Genomic DNA, 25682 nt, shown 5'->3' on the forward strand with positions numbered 1-25682 from the left:
TTGATGTTCTCAGTGTGCAATAATAAACAAGAAATAAGAAATCTGTACTATGTGTGCTAACAGAACTTATTCATAGATGTTCAAAACTGTGGCAAACAATTTCCTGCAGATTAGCTCTCTGAGGTAACTAAACCATCTCCCACATCTCTGAAGGATGGGTATTTAGAGAAATTCATGCTCAGTTTCACATGCCAACCGTAAAAGCAAGTAAAAATCTTAAAGCCATTGTCAAAGTAAGAAGTTAATAAATAAATCCCAAGGCACTCTAAAAAATACAACTCGCTTTCTTCAGGCTACTTTGAGAGAAAGGAACATTAATAAAGGAAATAAGGCTTACGTTGACACCTAAAACAAAAACAAGAATCTTCGGGACAGAGCAGGAAAAGAAGAGAAAGAATGCGGCCCTGGAGTATGACCCACAGTTAAGGGGGAAGTAGAAGGACAAATGGACTTGGGGAAACAAAACACCTCAGGATATAATACCAGATAATTTATACCACTTAGCTTTTGCACACCAATTTCATGGATTCAACTTCAATTCAAATGCAACTGTATTCTCATGAATCCAAAATATATTTTTTCCAACCCAGTTCTCTCTAAAAGGCTCCCGAGGGATATATCCAAGTGCTTACTGCAAATCTGATTGCAAGTCTCACAGTAATCTCAAATTCAGCATGTCAACACTGATATCCTTTACCTGCTTCCTTCCCAAGTCTCTCTCCCTGCCCCCAAAAAAGTGCTACCATGTTGTCATTTGTTTGGTTTAGATCCTGATCATTTGTTTCTTGTATTACAGTGGCAACCACCTAAGTGCTCTCCTTGACTCCTAATGTATTTCCCTTAATCCATTGGGTCTTGACATCTATTGGAAACCTAGAGCTTTTTCTCCAATGAGAATAAAGAACACTTTGTCTACAGTACGAAGATAGACATGTACGCAGGACATTTCACATACAATTTTAAATAATCATATATCCATGAATTCCATCCTTCATCCTCCTAGCAGTTCTCACACCCAGGTTAATAGTTTCTACTATAAACTTCTTCCAGAAGGATCACAAAGAAGTAAATCTGTAGCGACACTATTCCACATGATAAAATTCAAAATTTGGGGCATGGCATGGAAGTCTTGTCATAATGGTAACACTTTCCATACTTCACCTCTAACTTGCTGCGTATCCTCTTTCCTATTCTGGACTACGTGAAGTTAAGTTGTTCTTGCTGCCAGAAATGACCTCTGCTTTTATCACCTGGACACCTTTCCATGTTAAAGACACCTTAGACATCACATTCTCCAATTAAATCTTACCGGATTTTCTGCTTTCACCTCCATCATCTTCCTGGATTTGTTGTCACTCCTATAAGGACCTCTGTTCCAGAGTTAACCTGCAGATTTTCATAGAGACCTCCCAGATCTATAAGTGATTAACTGGAATCTTCCTGCGTTCACTTGGCTTGGGAGGGGGAGGGGAATTACTGTGAGGATGCTAAACATCCCTTTTCTTTTTGCCCTTCTTTCGCCTTTCCAAAGGGAGCAAAGCAAAGAGAAAGTTTCCGACCATTCTAACCACAAACACTGCCTTCCCCATAAAATCAATGGATGACTCACTGTGTTCCCTCTCTTCTCCAATTTGCTATTGAAAAATGGGGGAAAGGTGTCACAAGGACAGTTCTGCTGCCTCATACTAAGCCTTTCGAGAGATATCTCCTCCAATTCTCAGTAGCAGCCTGTAGCTTGGTGGCTGCCAAGGGCTTTTGTGTATTCAGTGATCCTTCTCCTTTGACCTCCAAAGCCTCTCTTCTTGTTTCCTGTGTCTCATTAAGTCCCTTGTTAATGCAGAGGTTTTTCCTTCTTCCTACAACCTATCTCTCTATAAGGCTCACATCTAACTCACGAGGCTGGATGGCGAACACACACTAGGCCACCTCACTCCACAGCGGCAACACGCTAAATTCAAACCCAGGTTCCTGCTATAGAGAGCTGTTAGAATATTTGCATACTGCAATGGAATTACCTGCTTCACGGAGTATGAGCTGATGAAGACTAACGACTTCCTGTATTAACTCAATATCCTAACGTACGCAGCACATGTTTGGCACATAGGGATTAGAGTAGTGGTTAGAAGCTCATCATTGGAAAAATTAAATAAGATGATTGTAAAACCAGTATCCGGTATATTAAGCCAGTATATAGGAATGAGCATGCAGGAAATATTAGCTTGTTATTATGATTGACAATAATAGTGTGCTGATTGCCAAGGACAAACAGAAAAGAACAGTCTTAGAATATCTTTCATTTCTTACAATTATTATGTAACTCAGACAATATCCCCAGCATAATTTTTTCTGGCTCCAGTTTCCAGATTTGTTATGGTTTTCAAGTCTCCAGGTGTCCATGTGTCTTAAACAAAGACATTTCTGGTAGACATGCTTGTAAAATAGAAGTGTCTCACTGTGAATTACAAAAATGTAATAACCTACACCTTTTTACAGCTGGGCACAAGTTCCTGAGGCTATGGAGTATGCACTGCACAGAGATGAATAGAAATAAAGCCAACATTCTTAAAATTATATCACTAAAAACATTAACAGCCTCCGGCAAAGGAACACATGGAGATTTATAATGCATCTAAGAAATAGAGTGACTTGGAGACATTAAGAGTAATAATAATAAAAGTATGAGTACCACAGACCAACTCAGCAAATATTCATGTATCTGATGCAGGGGAACCACTTAGAAACTGATGAGACTACATAGCAGGATGTATTTGGGTGGAGTAAGAAATATTTTTGCAATTATTTTTATGATGGTGATATAGGACAAAATTATGATTTTTCAACCATGGTTTTTCCTTAGCAGTATAACCTTAAAAAATTATGTACAAATTTACATAAAGCTCCGCTATATGACGGGTGAGTGTACAAGACTACTATAGATTCTTTTTTGCTTATATTTCAACTTCCCAGTAACCCGTCCTCCGTGTATCTCCCAGATTAAATCGGATTACTTTCTTCCCCTACTCAGAACTGTCCAATAGGCTTGTTATACACATGAGAGTAAAAACTGGATGACTTACTCTGGCCTTCAGAGCCCCATGAGATCTGGTCTCTGCCAACCTTTTTAACTTCATCTCACTGCATCTACCCAGGATCTGCAAGCTATGGGCACTTTCACTTAGCTCTGCTATCATTGCCAGTTCCAAAATGGGTTCAGGATTTTGTATTGGTTCGGGGCACCTGGGTGGCTCAGTTGGTTAAGCGGCCGACTTCGGCCCAGGTCATGATCTCGCGGTCCATGAGTTCGAGCCCCACATCCGGCTCTCTGCTGACAGCTCAGAGCTTGGAGTCTGTTTCAGATTCTGTGTCTCCCTCTCTCTGACCCTCCCCTGTTCATGCTCTGTCTCTCCCTGTCTCAAAAATAAATAAAACGTTAAAAAAAATTTAAAAAAAGAAAAAAAGAGGATCTTGTATTGGTTCTTTCCTCTTCCAGAAGCATCCTTCTACCTATTTTGTATGCATGTGGGGTATCCCTACAAGTGCGTTCTTTCCTAAATGTTACCTCCTCAGAGAAGCCTTTCTCAACCACCGAAATAAGGTAGTCACCAGTCATATTCAACACAGTACCCTATGTTAACCCTTCACATGGGACTTACCACTGGAGTCTTTTCATGTTTTTATTTGTTTGCATTATGTATTCCTCTACTAGAATGTGTATTTCATGAGAATAGGAACCTTATCTCATTTTTTCACTGGCCCTCCTCGCTTTGATCTTCTTACCTCTAAATTCTGCCAGATTCTTTCAAGCACTCTGAAGTACTTGATAGATGCACACCTCTTTCGAATTCTTCCACATTCTCAGAAAGAGGCCTCTTAGCCCTCTACGCTGAGAAATGCTAAGTTTATTTGTTGAGAGGAATTAGCTTCCACGTTAAGGCACAGCATCCCACAGCCATGTATGCCTATTCCGGCTCTTCTATATGAAAACATTTTCTGTTATGTAAACACAAGTTTTCAACCCTCTCCGTAGACAAAGACTGTGATCACTGTCAGTAGTCTCATCTTCACACATTAAGGATAATGAGAAATTGATTTGCTCCCAGCAGATCAGCTTGTTCCTTTAGCTTTACTGAGATAGCAAGATGTAGAAGGAAACCAGATGGCTGTGACTAGGGCGAGGGATGGCTCTGGAAAATAAGGAAAAATCAATGCAAATTCTGTGAAAAATACCGAATATTTGCAGATGATTTTTTTTTTACTCCCGACTCATTACATAAATTTTCAAGACATACACGATAGCTCTGCTATTGGCATATTTTAAAAAACCATCCTAGGGGCGCCTGGGTGGCGCAGTCGGTTAAGCGTCCGACTTCAGCCAGGTCACGATCTCGCGCTCCGTGAGTTCGAGCCCCGCGTCGGGCTCTGGGCTGATGGCTCGGAGCCTGGAGCCTGTTTCCGATTCTGTGTCTCCATCTCTCTCTGCCCCTCCCCCGTTCATGCTCTGTCTCTCTCTGTCCCAAAAATAATAAACGTTAAAAATAAAAATAAAAAATTAAAAAAAAAAAAAAACATCCTAAACACATACTGGGACTTTATACTGAGAATAGTACAAGGTACTTTACTGATTACGATATATTTATATTTTTCAACATTCCTGTAATGCATAAGGGGAATTACAATCATGAAAACATAAATTTTTAGTCCCTGTTGGCCTTCTTTTTAGCCCCAGAACCTCAGGTAACTTATTGTCTCTTTACTTCATTTTTTTCATCTATAAAATAGATTAATAGCTCTGCTTTATGAATTCTGTCAGTTGTAGGTTAACCAAAATAAATATCTAGCTATAACCCAGGACTGGGCTTACAGCAGATGCTCAGAAAATACTGAAGGACACCTGCTGTTTAGATGAAGAAGTAGAGACATAAAACATTGAAGTCACAGTGTAATGATAGATTTTTCGATTTCTTCATTTCTAGTTCATGAGCACATCCATCTCAACTTTTTTATGTGACTGTTATGTTATTGGTGTCTTTACAACAATTGAGTCCCCATCCAACCTAAGGAATATAACACTAAACTATTTTTTGAACAAATTGTTTGTCTATATGCTGGATCCTGCAAACCGGGATCACTTTCGTTTCATTAATTATATTTGCCTTTGTATTCCTTCTATCAAAAAGAATTCTCTCCACGTGTATCCTTGATCCCATAAACACATGCCCTCTCCAGATCTACTGAGAGCTGAACCTTTTTGTCTTGCTTCTTTAAACCGTCCTTCTTTACTTGGTCCCTTCCATCATCATTCAAACACGCTACAAAATGTCCCTTCCTTAAGCAAATTTCACAAGCCCATATACCTTTGTAGTTATTTCCAAATCTCTCCACCCCTCTTCACAGGAGAACTTTTTGAATCGGCTGCACACTGTGTTCTTTTCTCTTCCTTTTCCCACATCGAGCTTGTTTTTTGATGGTCTCTGATACGAATCCTGATCCCGCCATTATACTTAAACATCCCTGATTAGCTTCACCGATGACCTTCATCATGCTCTTCAGCAAGCCACTTACAAATCCTTTTCTGACCTCTTTTTTTTTAATGCTTATTTATTTATTGTGTGTGTGTGAGAGAGAGAGAGAGAACGTGCCTGTGGGTGCGTGAGTAGGAGAGGGACAAAAACAGGGGGAGACTGGCCAGTCTCCGCATGGCCAGTGCAAAGCCTGACTGAGGGCTCAAACTCACAAATCTTGAGATCATAACCTGAGCCCAAATCAAGAGTTGGACACTTAACTGACTGAGCCACCCAGGCACCCCTCCCTTCTCGACTTCTTAGCAACATTTGACATGTTTGCCAATATTTTCCTGCCTTCTCTTGACTTCTTTGGTCATTCTCCCATTACTTCTCTGAATACCTCTGCTCAGTAACTCAAGTTAGCTTCCTTTCTTCTCTCTGATCTCCAAATGTAAGAAGTTTCATTGCCTTGTTCCAAGTCCGCTTGTCTCAGGTCTTCACTCTTGGCCTAACTGCACTTATCCACCTCCATGACTTTAATACTACTTATGCTGACTTTCAAATTAAGATCTCCAACAGTGACCTGTTTTCAGAGCTCTAACCCCATGTAATTAATTCACTGTGTTATACCTTCATTTAAATGACTTACGTGTATCTCAAACTTGACATATTTAGAAGTAAGCTTTTTTTTAGGGGCGCCTGGGTGGCGCAGTCGGTTGAGTGTCCGACTTCAGCCAGGTCACGATCTCGCAGTCCGTGAGTTCGAGCCCCGCGTCGGGCTCTGGGCTGATGGCTCAGAGCCTGGAGCCTGTTTCCGATTCTGTGTCTCCCTCTCTCTCTGCCCCTCCCCCATTCATGCTCTGTCTCTCTCTGTCCCAAAAATAAATAAATGTTGAAAAAAAAAAATTAAAAAAAAAGAAGTAAGCTTTTTTTTTTTTTATTCTTTGTAAATTGCCTCACTATCTAGGTTCACTTTTGATTCTTACACTTCCACAAATCTAACTATTGTGCTAAAAGAGTGTGACTTCATAGTGTGGCAGCAAAAAAACTAAACTCTACTCTTTTCTCTCTGCTGCCTGATCAAATCTGGCATTTCTTCCACACCCTTTGGTTGACTTCTCAGGTGGATCACATGGCTATTTAGGCCACTTTTGCTTAATAAATCTCTCCTAATCACTTAATCTCATAAAACTCTCACTTTAGCAACTGTACATCGAGTCTAATGAAATAGTCAAACTAGATATTTTATCGAGATTAAATTTCCCCTTCCTTCTCATCAGATTTTATTTCAGTTGGAAGCTGGAAGCTGCATTGGGAAGAGGCATATGGTAAGCTTTTCTCTTTTCCCTTTACACGTAGGTCTTCTGTCTCCCATCCCAGGCTGCCTTCTGGGTCTTTTGGGTTTAGAGGTTGAAATGATCTACTGGTAAGGGGCAGAAGAGATTATTTTTGACTGGTACTCTCATCATACAGCTCTAATGCTTTCTGGAATTTCAGGTATACAAAAATCAGTGTTCTTCTTAACAAAATCTTCAGATACAACACCGTTTTTTATGTGTGAGTATATCAATAGAAGCCTAAAAATTTTTGCAACATACATAGAAAAAAAGTTAAATATTACTCCCCAGAAATTGCCAATATCATCCCTATACATGTACATAAAGGACAGAAAGCAAAGCATATGTTCTTGTTTACTTACTCAGTGTGCATTACTCTTGCATTCCATTCTAAAAGAAGCCAGCATTCAGAAACCCAACCATCGTCTAGGCAAGTGACATTTTTGTATTACTAGGAGCATAAGGTTTTCACAAACTCCAGAATGCACTTGGAAAATTACTAACCCAGATATTTCCACCGTTGTTGGACATGTTATTTAAGTTGATAACGAAAGATATCAAGTATCATGATGACACCCCTGTTAAGTGGAAGCATTTGAGGGCCAGATAATAAACGGGTCCTGGGACACCTGGCTGGCTCAGGCAGTAAAGCATGCAACTCTTGATCTCAGGGTTGAAAGCTTGAGCCCTATGTTGGGTGTAGGGATTACTTAAAATAAAAAAAAAAAAAAATCTTTTTAAAAAATAAAAAAATAAGTGGAATCCTGAGTCTACTCAGTCGGAGAAGCCACTCTACCTAGAGTAACACCTTCATTAGGGCTTTGGCCTGTGTTTTAAGAACAATCACACTTGGGGTGGAGGGGGTGCCTGAGTGTCTCAGGCGGTGAAGCATCCAACCCTTGGTTTTGGCTCAGGTCATGATCTCACGGTTTCATGGGATCGAGCCCTGCGTCAGGGTCTGCAATGGCAGTGTGGAGCCTTCTTGGGATTCTCTCTCTCTCCCTCTCTCTCTGCCCCTCCCCCCACTTGCACTGTCTTTGTCTTTCTCAAAATAAATAAGTAAACTTAAAAACAATAAAATAAGGGGCACCTGGGTGGCTCCGTCAGTTGAGCGACCGACTTCGGCTCAGGTCATGATCTCACGGTTTGTGAGTTCAAGCCCCGCATCGGGCTCTGTGCTGACAGCTCAGAGCCTGGAGCCTGCTTCTGATTCTGTGTCTCCCCCTCTCTCTGTCCCTGCCCCACTCACGCTCTGTCTCTCTCTGTCTCAGAAATAAATAAACATTAAAATTTTTTTAAAAATAAAATAAAATAAAATAAAAAGAACTATCACTTTGGGGAAAGCCAAACTAAAACCTCTGAAAATAAATCACTATTCCCTCCACCTTAGCCAAGATACCACTATTAGTTTGTAACCTCATGAAGATCCTGGGTGTTATTTGAAACCAGTTCCCATGAAGAGGGCAGGAAGAGACTCAAGAAAGACACCAGTCATTCCAGACTGGTAAGTAGCAGTTTTAATAAGCAAGGGAATTTACCTGTGAGGATTGTCTTGGCAGCTGCAAGATAAGTAGATCTCTACACTAGCCAGATGGTTTCGACACCACATCACTATCTCAAGGCTGTCTTTGGTGCAGCTTTTGGGAATAAGTAAGTCAAGCAGAATGCACCTTCGGTGGTGAGGAACCTCCAGTTGCCAGGTCCAACTTGCTGGTCAACTAGTGGTCAAGTTCTCTCAGTGACCTCTCCCAATAACACATTCAAGGAAAGTTAGTGGAGATTAGGGTTACCCTTAAAGATCTAAAGTTTGCAAGGAGGAAGATCCCTTGCATATCTTCATTTAATCTGCCAGCCTGGCCCCTAAAGAAACCAAGCGGGTCCCTGAGAGTGATTGTAAGATTAACACAAGCTCAACCAAGAAGCAGCCTTGATTAAAGCTGCCAAATTGTATGGTCTCAGGTAGGTCATGAGACTATCCTAATAAGAGATCTGATATAATATTCTGATATGAAGAGTATACTACAACAGATTACTTAGAATGGCAGACACATGGCATGTAGCTCCTGATTTGGTAAATGTGTCCTTTTCTATCCCCATCAGGAAAGAGAAATACTCTGCTTTATGAAACTGATAGCAATATTTATTTGCTTTATATATGTTAACTGTGTTGTCCTCTGTCATAACACAGTCTAAAGGGAACTTGGTGGTCTGGACAAGCCCAAAGAACATTGGGCTTGATGCACTGCATCAATGACATCTTGATAGAGAAGCAAAAGCATAATTGGAGGCCTTAATAAGACACATGTACTCCAAAGAGTGAGAAATAAACTCCATGAAGATTCCAGAACCTGCCATTTGGTAAAGCTTTTGGGTGTCCAGTGGTCAGGGGCAATCCCAGAAAATATGTTCTGGGATTATGTTAATCACAGAGTAAAAGACATATTGTTGCACCTCGTATCTTTTATTGAATATCCCACCCTACCCACCCCCCCCCCCCCCCCCCCAAAAAAAAGGAAAGAAAAAGAGAAGCAAGACCAATACTGCTAAATCTGTTTGGGTTTCATGGGTTTTGGAAGTTACACATTCTATGATAGGAATATGGGTTTATTCCAGCCCATATACCAGGAGCATGAAAGACTATTAGCTTTGAGTGGGACCTAGAGCAAGAAATGGCCCAGAAGCAGGTCCAAGCTGTGATACAAGCTGTCTATCTCTATCTCTGACCATACAAACCATAGTCCCTCTAACATTATAAAGGTTATATTGGAGAAAACATGCAGTATGGAGTTATTTCAAGCCCTAGTAGAAGAATCATCACAAGATCCTTGATGTTCTGAAGCAAGGACATACCTTCTATAGCAGAAATGTATGCACTATTCAAGAAACAGATCCTGACATGCTATTAGGCTCTAGTATGGGTGTGACCCTTAACTAAGAGGCAGCAGGTGACAATGTATCACATTTTTGACTGAGTTCTATCAGACCAATAAATCATAAAGTTGGGCACACCTGGCAGTAGTCCATCATAAGATGGAAATGGCACATATGTGATCGAATCCAAGCCGCATCAGAGTACATGACTAAGATATATGAGTAGGTAGCCCAGACCCACATATCACCGACCATAGTTAGAAAAGCTCACCCTAATTTTTCCTTGAAGATAAATAATCATGCCAAGCTTGATTTACAACGAATGAGCTTGGTATGTAGACACAGCTGAAAATGGATAGTGACTGCACTACAATTACATGTAGGGGTGGCTTTGAACGAGAGTAGTGAGGGAAAATCTTCCCAGTGGATGGGACTTCAAGTAAGGCATCTAGTCCATTTTGTTTTGATCACATTGGGTGGAGAGAGAAGTGGCCTGAGGTGATAATCTATGCAGACTCATGGACAGTGACAGTGGGTCAGAGACCTAAAAGGAAAATGACTGGAGAATGAGAGACAAGAAGATCTGAAGTAGAGGCATCCGTTCAGATTAACGGAAGTGGGCATCAACTGTGAATATTTTTCTATCACATGTTAATGTCTATCACAAAGCATCTACCATTATAGAGGCACTAAACCACCAAATAGACAAAGTGCTTTTGTAAGTTGACATCACTCGGCCTTCATCATCAGCCACACTACAATGGGTATAAAGGACACACGATTGAAGTGGTCTTGATGAGAGTTGGAGGCTATACATAGGCCAAGCAGAATAGATTTCCTAAGCCCATTCTAGTTATTCTTGCCTCTGAACGTGCAATATACCAGTGATAGACCACTGGTCCTCAAGAGACCAACCAGTTACTTAATGACAAGCTGACTACATTACATCCCTTCCAGACTAGAAGGGCCATTGGTTCATTCAAACAAGAAGGGAAAATATATTCCAAGTATGATTATAGAAAGCAAACATAACTACCCAGAGTCTTATTCAGTGCCTGATACATTGGCATAAAAGCTGACTCATTAGAGCATCTAACCAGAGGACCTACTTCACTGTGAAGAGGGTATGAGAATGATATTATATACAACACCAGCATGTTAAGAAGACTCCAGACTGTTAGCATAGGAATGGCTTGCTAAAATATAGATGAAGTTACAGCTTGGAGAGACCATATGGAAAAAATTTAGGTGTTATACTCCAGGTTGCAGTATAATCATGAATCAGTAACCTCTGTAAGGCACTATGCCCCCATTAAGAAGAACATATGAATGTAGGAACGAATGATGAATGTAATAGTGGCCCTTTATCCACTTCTCGTCATGACCCAAGAGACATTGAGTTTTCTATTTTTCCAACACTGGACTTTGCAGGGTTAGTCTTGCTCCCCAAAAGTGGTAGGAAGTACTCAGCTGAGACTATACTGTAGGCCCTGGTCATTTTGATCTTCTTGGGTCTAGGAAACAGTAGACTAGAATAACAGTCACCATCTGTCAGGGGTAATTGAGGCTGATCAGCAAGACTACTGTCACAAAACAGAAGGGAGCAACGTGTATTGAATTTCAGTGGTTCTTTGGTAATCCCGTGCCTACATGTGACTTTCAATGGACAAATGCAACTATACTGACCTGAGAGTGGTGTGGTTACCAGTATATTAGCCTCTTGGGAAAGAAAGCTTGGGTCATACCACTGGATAAGCCATCAAGGCCTATAAAGGACGTGGTTTAAGATAACAAAAGGATAGGGAGGAAGGAGATAATAAGTACCAGTTGTAAGCAACCAGACTAACTAAAGCAGTAGGGACTACTGTTAATCCCACAAACTTCCCTCTTTCAAGTATTTCTTAAGAAAGAGAAGCTGACAGAAACCATGGGAGAGTTGTTTCCACATATGGAGAAGTAGATCTGCATAGTGCAAGGAGTAAACTGTAAAATGCAGCCATGTAAATGCACACCTCAGATCTTTATTCAAGAGGGAACCTACCAGAAGGAGTGCATTTAACTAACCATCTTCAGCTGCAGTGCCTTTGAGATCCATCATAGCATCTGAGCAGGGGCTATGGTCTTCCTGGGAAGCTCTTAGACAATGATACAGCAGAGGAGGTTCTAGAGTTTAGCCTTTCTGCCCCAGGCAGGAAGAGAGTCTTTTCATCTGGGTTCCCACTGGATTAGTTGAGACTTTCTCAGAGCTACACTGCAGTGTGAGGTCCTCTCTACCCTGTCCTTCCTCCTGCTCCCTTATTTTCACAAGTGTTCAACTTGCATTGCCTTCCGAAGGCTTTCATTGCCAACTTCTGCTTCCTCTTCCCATTGTCTTACACAGTGATTAACCCTAATAAATCTCTTGAACTTGCAACTCTGCCCTGGTATCTGACGCCTGGAATACCTGACCAGATATAGATGTGGTTCCTTCTTAGAAACAGACTTGTTGAATGGTGCTAGCTAAATAGAGTAATACTGGACACCACAATGTTTTTTAAGGGATGAGCACATAATAATCCTTCTGATTTCAGATCTAAGAAAAATATTCAAACAGAAATCAAGTAATACTCTCTCTCTCTCTCTCTCTCTCTCTCTCTCTCTATGAGAGAGAGACAATCTCTATTACCTATGACAATCAAAGTAAAAATATTCACTTTATCTACTGGTAAAGAGTGTGTTGGAGAGTCCACTCCCTATACAAGTTTTAGTAAATAGATTATGTTGCTTTCACCAATATATCACAACCAATTAGCACAGTGTTACAAAATAACTACTGAACTTTTGAACTAATTGTTGAAAGAATAAAGCATACTATGAGACTTAAAAAATATTTTGTTACATAAGAGGTTGGAACTTTGCAAATAAAATGTCCAAATTCAGTGCAGAAAATATATGATATTTTTCAAAGTCTCTAATTATTATTTGTTTTAAATGGAAGAAAACTAAATCTATGAGACAAGTTATGGATGAAATAGGAAGACAAGAACAGAATCAAAAGGGAATTGGATAACAGCTGGAAAAAAAGAAAAGGTGCTTGATGAGTAAAAGAAATATCAGTAAAAATTAAGAATGGAATAGATGAATTAAAACTCACAGTGGAAGCAGATTTTTAACATCAAAGGTGATGGGAAAATTCTACAAGCATCTCATAAGTGAGGGGAAGATTTTAGAAATAGAAAGGAAACAGGCCTTACTCTTCTCTTCCACAAAATTCAAAAAAAATCATAAAAAGGATAGCATCTAGTTGTTCTGTTTACTTTTTTAGGGAAAGATGCGGCAACCCAAACAACAGGAAAAATAAAAATAAAAGTTATAAGAATATAAAAAGAAACTATGGGGCCATTCTCGATCTAAGAGTTGAGGAAACAGATTCCACTCGTTGAATAGGAGAAGTAGTAAATACTTTGTGGTCATTCTTTAAAAATCTAACCCAGAAGTTAAAAGTCTACTTATTCACTTAAAACACTGGCAGTCATTACCATATTTCAGTATGTTTCCTGGGAGCTAGTACATATGAACGTTGGCAGAATGAACCTCCAGTGTGATTTTTTTTTTTTTCTCAAAAATGCCCTCAAAGCTTGTGTTTCAAGTGTAGAGAGCGAATAGTGTTGCTGCAGTTATTTACGTGTCCTGCCAACTGCTCAAACCATCACACTGGAATTGTTCGTGACAGTCATTGATTGGTAGGGGGTGGTATTTCAGAATGGCATTATGTTAGTCCACGGTTTTGGAGTCTGGGAAGTGGAAGATCATGGCCCGGACAGATTCTGTGTCTGTAGAGAGGCCGCTTCCGGGGCCATAGGTGGTCAACTTCTCAGCGTGTCCTCACATGGCAGAAGGTGCTAGAGAACTCTCCGAGGTCTCTTTTACGAGGACACGAATCCTGTTCATGAGGGCTTCACGCTCATGACCTAATCATCTCCCAAAGGCCCCACCTTCAAATACCATCACACACATTAGGTTTCAACATACAAATTTGGAAGGGGACACAGACATTCAGTCTGTAGCAGGCGTACTCCACATGTGACATCTTGAAAAATAATTCATGAAAAAAAATCTACAGCTATTCTAGTATTTCACTTGCAGTTAGTATCTGAGCCCATCAGGCAGCAACATTTGTGGACTGTTTATAATGAAATGTTCAGGGCGCCTGGGTGGCGCAGTCGGTTAAGCGTCCGACTTCAGCCAGGTCACGATCTCGTGGTCCGTGAGTTCGAGCCCCGCGTCGGGCTCTGGGCTGATGGCTCAGAGCCTGGAGTCTGTTTCTGATTCTGTGTCTCCCTCTCTCTATGCCCCTCCCCCGTTCATGCTCTGTCTCTCTCTGTCCCAAAAATAAATAAACGTTGAAAAAAAATTAAAAAAAAAAATAATGAAATGTCCTACTTAGGATGAAAGTATACAACTTTGCACAGTTGTTCATTCAAAAGTGCATGGCATACATGACAGGCCTCTTTATAAAGGCCATATTATGATAACGATATTACTTATTAAGGCCATTGTATTATATTATTATTATTCCTTGGGACTGGTGCTACTTTTTTTATGACTAGCCAGCTGCTTAGTTATGAATCTCCCACAAATCATTGTTTGAGCTAGCAGTATCCTCTCCTGCAACATTAAAACAAAACACTTTTAATGTGTTAATGTGGTTATAAGTCTAGAGACTTTTTGAAAGTGGCAGGATGTGGCCTCTGGGAATTAAGCGGAGGACCAAACAAACATCTTCATAAAGTTTGACACATTTTCCCCAAATGCAAGCTGAGACCTGAATAGGGCAGTCCTATAGACAGTGACTTACATACCTGTAGCACATATAGACTTGGATCTTTGATTTTGGTGTAATTATCCAATCAGTGACTTCTCGAATCTTCCCAGGTGTATTCATTTGAGTTTTAGAGACAGCAATGAAGCCAAGTGATGATCTCCCTCCTTATTATTGATGGAAACCATGGTGCCTGGTCTTCTAAAGCAGTAGGACTAATCAAGGACTTTTCTTCCTGCACCTAAACATGAATGGATGCAATGAAAAGGGAAAAGTGACAGCTGGGAAGGACATGTCAGTTTGTCTTAGAGAAATACAGACCTTCCTCAAATTATAAAGAGTTATTATGTTCAGCCCAAATCGTATGCTAAGGAAAGAGAAAATGACGCTTAGAAACAGAGATAGTGATAGGCTGTGTGCTGAAAGCTCAGAGCCTGGAGCCTACTCCTGATTCGGTGTCTCCCTTTCTTTCTGCTTCTCCCCCATTCATGCTCTGTCTCTCCCCATCTCTCAAAAATAAATAAATGTTAAACTTTTTTTTTTTTTGAAACAGAGATAGTGACAAAGTAAGACAGAGTGAGCATGAGGGAGAGGGCAAGAGAAATATTCTATGTATAGAATGAATTCCTAGTCTGTTCTCCACATAGCCCAGGTATTTTTCCTACATTATGATTAATCTTCCAAAAATAATCCTGCAAATTAGGTATGATTGTATTCATTTTACAGATGAGTAAGCTGAATTGTTAGAGCTGACACCAAACCTTGAGCTATTTCTACTATAACTTGCCACCTTCCTAATTAAAGTGATTACTTTCTTCCTAACGAGTCCAATAGCTTCCTTACTCATCTACGTTTATCCAGAATCTCCTATCTCCACTTAATTGTTTATGTCATGACTAGATTTATTTTACTAAAATCCTGCTTTCATCATGTCTAATGAAGGGGTCCAAAGCAAGTCTCCCCAAAATACACCACTTTGGCATAAAGATTATTTTAAGCTAAAAGTAATCAAAATCAGCTTGTTCAAGAAAATCTCTTGAACTCCCCCTCAACTGCCTAAATTTACATCAGAAAGGGGGCCTGTACCAGGAAGACTGTTATTACCAGAGATTCCTTTTTACCTAAGGAACATTTCTGCATAACGGGGCAAATTCTGTTTTCCAAATATCTCCTCTTACCTTCTTGCAAATAACACCCCTCCCCTTTCTATCTCCAGATCCCCAACCTTTTCCTTAGCTCAGAAGGTCATGCAAGCTTCAGTTACTTGGATGCTCTTAACATTTTACAGGTCGCCTGCACATAGGTAATTCAAGTTGTTTTTCTCCCGTTAATCTCTCTTAGGTCAATTTAGTTATTAGACCCACCAAAGAACCGAAAAGGGAAGAAAAGAAAATTTTCCTGCCCCTACACTGGGCTGAAACACTGAAATGGATGTCCAAATCCCAAAAGATAAAATAAAAACTCCCATATATGAACTTTCCACAGTCTGAACTCAGGTACTATGCTTTGACTACTTGCTGGAAATGAAAATCATTCCCTCTCTGCCCCCATAATTCACTTCTTAAAGAACTATAGGGGAGCAGAATTTGCCACCCCAAAGCATGCCTCTCTGGTATAAGGAATATTTTTGGCTGATTATTTTTAAGTAACTGCAAACACAAAACAAGCTCTGAAAACCAAGCCAAAGTTGCCTTCTTGAAGGAGACATTTACACGTGTAAGGGAAATCTCCATTTGCAAGTGTGTGTTCCTGGCTGTACCAGAAAGAGGGGGATGACCACACATTTCCAGAAACTCTTATCAACGGAGAAGGCAATTTCAATCTGCACAACACCCTTACCCTTTTAACCATGCTTTTTTTGTTGTTAACCTCCCATAACTGACTTCCCACCCTTAACGTCTTAATATGTCTTTCACTGAAGATGGTAATTAAGATGATAGCTTCAGACACTGGGGAAGATGCTCCGTTTTCTTAAGTCTCTCCCATGTAGACAGTGTAGAGGCTGCTTTTAGGCAACCAGCTTGAGCAGTGGAAACCTGTGTAAGGTACAAGGGCCCACAGTGACCCCCTGGCTGAATAGAAACAGGCCTATTAGGCAACCCACTTTGAAATACCCATAAGCCATACCTGAGCAAAGGATTACTTACACCCAGGCACAAGGTACCCAAAAGGAAAGTTCCAGACATTCTCATTCCTTCTCTCCCTCCCCCTTAACTACAGTCCCCCTACCAGAAACAGTCTTTCCTTTGCTGTCCTGTCTGCTGTTCCCTTATGGTGTAATCAATAAATGTCTGTCTACTTTGTTCTGTCTTAGGTGAATTCTTTCACTGCCCAAGCCACCAGCCCCCATCTTATCAGGTCACCCCACATACAAAAGGTATACATGTTATTAAAATTTTGTTGATTTTTCTCCTGTTAACATGTCTTATATCAACTTAATTATTAAACAAGCCAAAGAACCTAGAACAAAAGAAGGGAAGACTTTTTTGATTTCACTCCCCTAACCACTTGGGCTGCGAATGACATGAACACATCCACATTTGTACTCCACAATTGATGGAATCAGAGAAAAACACTGGACAAATCCTGGGCCTCTGAATTTTATTTCCTAGAAATTTGGACCTGGACCTGTCTCTTAAAAACCTGGACTATGAAGTGATGTATATCCGAGACTGGGGCCAAGGAACCAGTGTAAAAGAGAAGGTTCATGTTCAGAGACAGGAAGAAAAATCCTTCCGCTGAAAAAAAGTAGGAATGAAAGACCATGTAGAGAGACAGGAAGAGACTCCTTTGTTCTGCTCCTTAGGGCTTTTAAATTTTTTTTTTCAACGTTTTTTATTTATTTTTGGGACAGAGAGAGACAGAGCATGAACGGGGGAGGGGCACAGAGAGAGGGAGACACAGAATCGGAAACAGGCTCCAGGCTCTGAGCCATCAGCCCAGAGCCCGACGCGGGGCTCGAACTCCCGGACCGCGAGATCGTGACCTGGCTGAAGTCGGACGCCTAACCGACTGCGCCACCCAGGCGCCCCTGCTCCTTAGGGCTTTTAAATGTCCTGTTCTAGTCCCTCCAGTCCATGCATTCTCAGTGGTGACCATATTGTTTCCAAGGGGATAATTGGTTATTGGGGAGAAGAGGGAGGGTGACCCTCCCAAAAAATTTTAGATTTTGAAATTTGGAATTTCTCTTCTGAAAAGAAAACCAGCATTCTAACTTCAGTTGTAGAAGTTGATTAGTAGACAGTTGACACAATAATCAAATTTTTTTATACAATTATAATTTTGTTTTCAAATAAAAACAGAAAAGATTAGTATACAAGAAAAGAAGCAGAGAAATAAATGATGGAGAAGAAAATAAATCCCTCCATTCCCTTTCTCCTCTTTCTTCTTTGTTAACAAAAATACTGATCCTCACATTGACCCTGTAAGCTATGTTATTATTATCTATTTAACAATGAAAAGATGAAACGCAAAGATATTAAGACACAAGAGGGTAAACAGCTAATGTCCTAATTATCGGAGCCAAGATTTAAATGTGTGACCAAGTGGTTCTAAATCCCATGTTTCTTTCTGACTCAAACACACCGGTTCCCAGAAACCTGTTCCCTACAAAAGAAATTTTCCTTATTCCACTCAAGCTTCATAACATCAATTCTCTATGAGACTTGAATTTATGGTAATGAATTCCCTTATATGCCTACATTTCCATTCTTTCTTATTTCATTCAGCCCATAAGCGAAGTAATTTACGGTAAAGGCAAGAGTAACATTTACCCTTATGTTGTTTCAGGACAAAGTCATTTCTCTCAGGAAATATATAATATAGTACAGATATTAAATATGCTAAATGAATTCTTACTTATGTTTAAGCACAAATGTAAGGTAAATTTTAAAGGGAAACAAGTGTCTTGACTATGTCAAGCACTTTTGTAACCCACCTCCCTCCAGAAAGGGAAGGTATTCCAACTCCACACGCATGGGGCCCCTTCTGTGCTCATCATAAGATGATTGTTCTGCCTCCCATGCAGCTTGTCTTAGAATCATGATAACATAATCAACAGTATAAAATACTGGAAACTCAGACTACTGCCACAAAATTCAAAATTTTTTTAATTTTTATTTTTGAGAGAGAGAGAGAGAGGGAGAGAGCGAGCAGGGGAGGCACAGAGAGAGAGGGAGACACAGCATCTGAAGCAGGATCCAGGCTCGGAGCTGTCATGCAGAGCCTAATGCAGGGCTCGAACTCACAAACCTGGAGATCATGACCTGAGCCCAAGTTGGACGCTTAACCACCTGAGTCACCCAGGCGCCCCACACAAAATTCAATTATTAATTGACTCCAGCTTCTGTCTAAAAACCACATGAGGCAATACGTGCGAACATGGAACAATGCCTTTCTCCAGGGCACCATATTAAAAGAGTAGGTGACCCATATCAGATCCTTATGGAGTGCTTCTTAAATAAGAAAGCAGGTTGTCTACCTCCTCCTAATTTCACTGAATCCTAGTCTGAAAATTAGGTTTGAGAATATGTTCCTTAACAAGACATCCAGGTGATGCTGATACCTGTTCATCCACTTGAGGTTTTCCAGCATTTTCTTTTTACACATGTTAGCAGTTACAGAAAGCAATACATACAGATGACATCAGTTCTATAGAAATAGTATCGACTGAATAAAAATTTATCATGCAGCTTTACTTTGCAAACTCTATGGATTTAAGAAATGTCTCCTAAATGTGTATTTCAAAAATAGGTACAAAGTGGTAATTCGACTTGCCATCCATTATGTTACTCAATTATCTTTTGATGAGCAACCTTTTCCCTAGTTTCATTTCTAGGAAAGCAGTTTGTCTCCCTTAATAAAAGAAAATGTTTACTGTGAGGGGTCAACAGGAACTAAGTAACTCATTATCTAGATTATATAGTCAACTGTAATATACGAATCATCAAAATATGGGTCAATTACTACTCCAGGTATTGGAGATACAAACAATGTAAGACAAGGCCTCCATTAATGATATATCATAAACATATACAATCTACAAAAGAATTTGAGTTTCTTTTTCTTGCTTTGATTATGAAAAAGGCCATAAGTAAATTGCAGCCTTCCAGTTTCTGCTCTAACATGTGAAGAACTTAAAAACCTTCACTCCCATCTTTGCAATAAAAAAAAAATAATAAATAGGGGTGCCTGGGTGGCTCAGTCGGTTGAGTGTCTGACTTCAGCTCAGGTCATGATCTCGCGGTCTGTGAGTTCGAGCCCCGCGTTGGGCTCTGTGCTGACAGCTCAGAGCCTGGAGCCTGTTTCAGATTCTGTGTCTCCCTCTCTCTGACCCTCCCTGTTCATGCTCTGTCTCTCTCTGTCTCAAAAATAAATAAACGTTAAAAAAAAAAATTAAAAATAAATAAATAAATAAAGCTAAACAAACTGAAAGTCACCTAGTTTTTTGGACCCATCTGAGAACTCAGGTTGCAAGACAAATTGCCCCCCCCCCCAGAAAGTTCTAGAGCGATAGACATCCCAAGAGTCTATCAAGAGTCATACATGAGATCTACTAATTCAAAAGCTGCTGGAGCCACACAATGATGGATACACTTAACTGCTAATTTTGATGAATTGCTGGAAACTAGGTATAGACTAGCTTGACAGCAAGAAACTTCTGGAGGACACAGTCCTAGGGATCCCCTACATTTGTATGGGGTTTATGTTTAGAAATCTCACCAGATTTTCATGGCAAAGATCTACCCTCCAGAGGTCTCTGCCTATCTCTGAGGGAGAAGAAGGAAACCATTGTGAGATATACTCCTAGAAACTTCTCCATAACAAACATCTACTCTTTAGGGGAAAACACTTTGCCAGAGCCTTATTCTTGTTGACAGAAGAGAATTCTTGACACTTCAGCTCCCTCTAGCCTTTCTGTCTCACCCAAGTGAGTGGGATGATGATAAAGTCAACAAAATTCAGGGTTCAAACAGATTAGGAGCATTAGAGCCAGGGAAAGAAGTAGGGATTGGAGACGCAGGCCCCCTAAAAGACTGGAATTTTCTTCAAGAGCTTTGCCTCTGCATTCACCACTTAGCTACCTGTCTGGAACAAGAGGCCTAGCTTTTGGCCTATCTTAGCTTTTGACGTGCCTTCCTCACTAAGCTCAATCATGTCTAGCTTTTGAGTTAAAGTGAGAAATACGTGACTCTTCCTTTCACATGAACACTTTGAGGTCATTGTAGGGTTATTCATCGGCCTAATGTCAATACTGTCGTGTCTCAGGGAATAGAGAGGCCTGAGGAGAGGGAAAGAGATGAGGGAATGACTGGTTGGTGGAGTAGTCAGAACACATAGATTGATCGAGTGGGTTCACTCTCTTATGTAGGGGTGGTTTGTGGTACCCCAAACAATTACAACAGTAATGTCAAAGATCAATGGTCACAGATCACCTTAAAAATATAGTAATGAAGAAGTTTGAAATATTGCAGTCAGGAATGTGACTTTTTTCATTCTCTGAGATTTGAAAGTTGCAAAGGCGCTGTAAATTGTGACATGCCAAGGGTCACCCTGCCACAGCATAAAGAAAGATTTCCTGAGAGGGACCACATTTTAACCCTGATGGACCCTTCACGTTTGCAAGCATATTTTTTAAGAAAGGTGCATAGAGCTTCTGTCACCTATAAAGTGAATATAGTCTCTAAGGTGAATAGAGCTTCCGTCCTGTGTGACTGAGAAGTCACAAATAACATAGATCATTGTTGCACTTCAAGAGAAGGGTTCCAACAGAGAACTACAACAAAATTCATACACTTTTTCAAGAATGCATGAGGGTAGAGGGAATGAAACAAGAAGTATCTGGCACCCACCTCAAAGACTTTGTAGAGTAAGTGGGAGAGGAGGAGAAGGAGAAAACAGCATGCTCTGGGAAAATTTTAAGGATAATTTTTTTTTTTAAGAAAAAAGAAATTTCAAGAACAAAAGGGCTCTGAGAACATTTACAGGCTGGGATCAGGGACTGGAAAAAAGTGAGATTGAAGGTATACACACAAAAAAAAAGGCAGACGGAGCACTTAACGTTCATATTGTCTCGAAATGCTTTTTTGGAGGCAGCAACTTCTGATAGAAAATGCCAGAATGCTGTTTGGAGCGACAGTCATTTTTCTCAATCTGACTGATGGAAATAATTTCACAAGTAAATGTGAGCAGAAAAGAAGGAGGCAATCCAGGAAGAAGGGACGAAGAGAATCTTTGTAATGTCAGACTAGGATAACCAGTCCATCATTTAAAAAGCAGTGTGTATATGTTGAATCTCTAACTAATAGTAATTTTTAAGCCCAAGAATATTATCTAATACGTCATGGTTTTCATTCTAGAAAAATGTTGCAAACATGTGTTCAATATATAATTTTCACATATTGTTTTTAAATTTTTTTAATGTTTACTCATTTTTGAGAGAGAGAGAGAGTGAGACAGAGCATGAGCGGGAGAGGGCCAGAGAGAGGGAGACACAGATTGGAAGCAGGCTCCAGGCTCTGAGCTGTCAGCCCAGAGCCCGACGTGGGTTCGAACCACAAACCATGAGAATGTGACCTGAGCCGAGGTTGACGCCTAACCGACTGAGCCACCCAGGAACCCCTAATTTTCACATGATTTTTAGAGTTCTGATTTGTTAGGGATCTGAAAGAGTAGAACTGTAAATATTTTCAATCAGTATATATGCTCTATCAAATACAATTCTATTAACAAATCAAAAGTTAGTAGAATTTCTACATTTGACGTAATGATGAAAAGACCAAAGCTTCTGAACATAAGCTTCTCTATCAAAACTTTTTTGTTCTCTCCACCCTTCCCTTTTATAAAACTTTCATTAGCTCTTATTCTGGATGTATAGGAAGTGAGGTAGTGAGATTGCTCAAGTGCTTTTTTTGACAAGAACCTAAAATAAAGAGATTCTTGTTTTTGTTTCTATTTGTGTTTGAGCATAGAGGAGGTAGGGTGGGTGTTTTAATAATACCAGCACAGAAACCGAACATAGCAAGTTTTCAAAGAGGGTGTATTGTATCAATGAAAGAATAAAGTGATTGAATATGAAAGATTAAGTCACACAATCATTTCCCTCCTTCTTTTTGTCCTGTTTTCTAAAAATTTTAACTTCCGGTTTTTTTTTTGTTTGTTTTTGGTTTGTTTTTGTTGTTTTTTTTTTTTTTTTGCATGAACTCTGCACAGTTGATACAAAGGGTACTCATGAAAACTGTACATTTTCCATCAAGTAATATAAATCTCTAAAGGATAACTGTCTCTGTTTAAAAATTCAAATTGGCCGGCTACGATAATGTCTACCCTTATGCTATGTAATATATTTGTATTTATTTAATATCTGCCATATCCATCCTTTATTACCGACATCCTGTATTTATCCCCAGGCTCCCAAACTTCCATTTTGGATGAGAGAAGTCTAAATATATATTTACTATGGGACTATATCAGTTAGAACACTTAAAATGCTAGCTCCCAGCCCACTTGAACAAGGCAGGTGCTGGAATGGAAGGTGCGCTGGGTCCAGTGGCAGCAGGGTCCCCAAATTTGCTCTGTTATAGATCCTCTCACTGGCCAGTCTCTTATCAATCTAGAATTATTCTTTTTAGAAAGCTCACAGATTACGGTTCAGATATTCAAAGGCAGTGAGTGCAAGACATATTTTTAGACAGGTTATCATATCTCAAATTTCAAATATATTTTTATTATTAAAAAACACATAATTTCCTAATTAAAAAAAAATCATTTACTCTAGACTACAGGAAGAGGTATTTGGATTATAGTGAACAAATAAGAATTTATTTACATGCCTTTGAAAATTGGGATTTTCTTTTGTTTTAAATTTTTTAATTTTTGACAGAAAGAGAGACAAAGTACAAGCGGGGGAGGGGCAGAGAGGGAGGGAGACACAGAATCTGAAGCAGGTTCCAGGCTCTGAGCTGTCAGTGCAGAGCCCAATGTGGGCTTGAACCCATGGGCCATGAGATCATGACCTGAACTGAAGTCAGATGCTTAACCGACCGAGCCACCCAGATGCCCCCAAAACTGGGATTTTCATCACATGTAACCATGTAAACACTAAACAAAAATGAATTGAATGTCCAATACGACATGCATGTGGCCTTGTCAAAACTACCGCAATGTTTAAAGTGCATATTAACTTCTCAACTTGTTTTACGGGTGCAAGAATAACCCTGACACCAAAACCTCACAAGTACTTTATAAGAAAAGAAATATCTAACCAATTTACTTTATGAACAAGAACTCAAATATCATCAACAAAATGTTAGAAAATTGAATTGCGCAAAATGTAACCCCCATGACCAAGTAGAGGTTTTCCCGGGAATGAGAGACTGATTCAACATTAGAAAATTAGCATAATTCACCACATCAATAAAAGAAAAGAAAAACCATATGATTGTCTCAATGGAGGCAGAAAAAGCAATATTCATTCAGGGAAAAAAAAAATCTCCACAAACTAGAAAGAGAAGAAAACTTCAGCAATATAATTATTTTTAAATAGGAAGAGAAGGGAATGATCTCAATCTAATGAAATGTATTTGCAAAATTTGTATAACTGATATCAAAATCAATTTTCCCCTAAAATTGGGAACAAGGTGAGAATGTTCAGCATCAGCACTTTTATTTACCATGTTATGGGATACCCTGGCAAGTACAATTTAAAAATTTGTTAAAAGGGGGCACCTGGGTGACTCAGTGGGTTGAGCGACCAACTTCGGTTCAGGTCATGATCTCGCGGTTGCTGGGTTTGAGTCCTGCATGGGGCTCTGTGCTGACAGCTCAGAGCCCGGAGCCTGCTTCAGATTCTGTGTCTCCCTCTCTCTTTGCCCCTCCCCTCTCGCGCTCTGTGTCAAAAATGAAGAAATGTTAACAAAAAATTAGAAAAAAAGAAAAATACAAGAAAAAAGAAAAAAATGAATGAAAGAAAGGAAAAAAGGCATACAAATCATAAAGGAAGCAGTAAAACTAGGTTTGTTTATAAAGAACATGGTGTTTATAAAAACTCCCAAGGAATTTACAAAAATACATCCTACAAGATCTAATAAGTAAGTTTAGCTAAATCACAGTGTATGGGATCAATATTCAAAGACCAGCTGAATATTTATTTGCTGACAACAAACAACTGGACTTAACATTTAAATAATAAAATAAATATTTCAAAATAATATCTGAGAATAAATGTAGCAAAAATGTAAAGATCTCTATACAGAAAACTTTAAAATATTTTTGGGAGAAACTTTAAAATGCCTAAATTGGTAGAGAGAGACATTGTGTTCATGGATTGGAAGATTCAATATTAATAAGGTGCCATTCCTCCCCACATTCCTGTTAAGACTATACAACCCCAGTTAAGATTCCAGTGAGATATTTGTGGAAATTTCCAAGCTAATGTAAAAATTTACACTGACATCCACAACATCTGAACTAGCCAACACAATCTTGAAAAATAATTTAAAAAGCTGGAGTACTTACACCATCTGATTTTGGAATTAGTCTCACGCTCCAGTAATAAAGGCAGTGTGGCACTTGACAAAGTGATAGACACAGAGCACAAAAGCACAGGACAGAGAGTCCATAAGTAGACCTACACATACACATTCAATTGGTCTTCAACCATGTCGCCAAGGTAATAGAATGCAGAAGAGAGTGGTTATTGTTTCCCCCTTAATTTGTTTTGTTTTCAGCAGGTGTTCTAGAACACTTTGATACCTCTATGAAAAAGCATTAACCTCAACCTTAGCTTTAAACCACCCACAAAAATTGCTTTGAGCCTAAATGCAAAAGCTAAAGCTATTAGGCTCCTAAGAGGAAATACAGGAGAACATGTTCATGACTTTGGATTCGGCAAAGGTTTCTTAAACCAGCTAAAAAACCATAAGAAAAAAAATTGGACCTTAATAACACAATAAGGAAATAGGCAAAAGATTTGAATAGCCATTTCACTAAAGTGGATATGCAATTGGACAACAAGCACATGAAATACTCACGAGATATCTTGGAAATGCAAATGAAAACCACCATAAGTCACCACTCTACAACTACTACAATGGATAATTTTTTTTAATGACAATGTCAAGTGTTCACAAGGGGAAGAAATAATTTGCAGTTCATACTTGCTGATGGGAT

At 39.6% G+C, this 25682-nt stretch overlaps 1 long non-coding RNA gene across 1 annotated transcript; it reads right to left on the bottom strand.

Annotated features, from left to right (window-relative positions):
- Positions 1-3879: 3879 nt before the first annotated feature.
- On the bottom strand, positions 3880-25158 carry LOC121012675 (uncharacterized). The gene is made up of 3 exons (XR_005782219.1): positions 25029-25158; positions 14554-14748; positions 3880-4184 (listed from the first exon to the last, which is right to left on the bottom strand). It is a non-coding gene; the product is annotated as an uncharacterized LOC121012675 (long non-coding RNA).
- Between the last annotated feature and the right edge of the window lie 524 nt (positions 25159-25682).

The sequence above is a fragment of the Herpailurus yagouaroundi genome, unplaced genomic scaffold, assembly GCF_014898765.1.
Source record: "Herpailurus yagouaroundi ecotype Mexico unplaced genomic scaffold, PumYag 197, whole genome shotgun sequence".
In the NCBI taxonomy this organism is placed as follows: domain Eukaryota; kingdom Metazoa; phylum Chordata; class Mammalia; order Carnivora; family Felidae; genus Herpailurus; species Herpailurus yagouaroundi.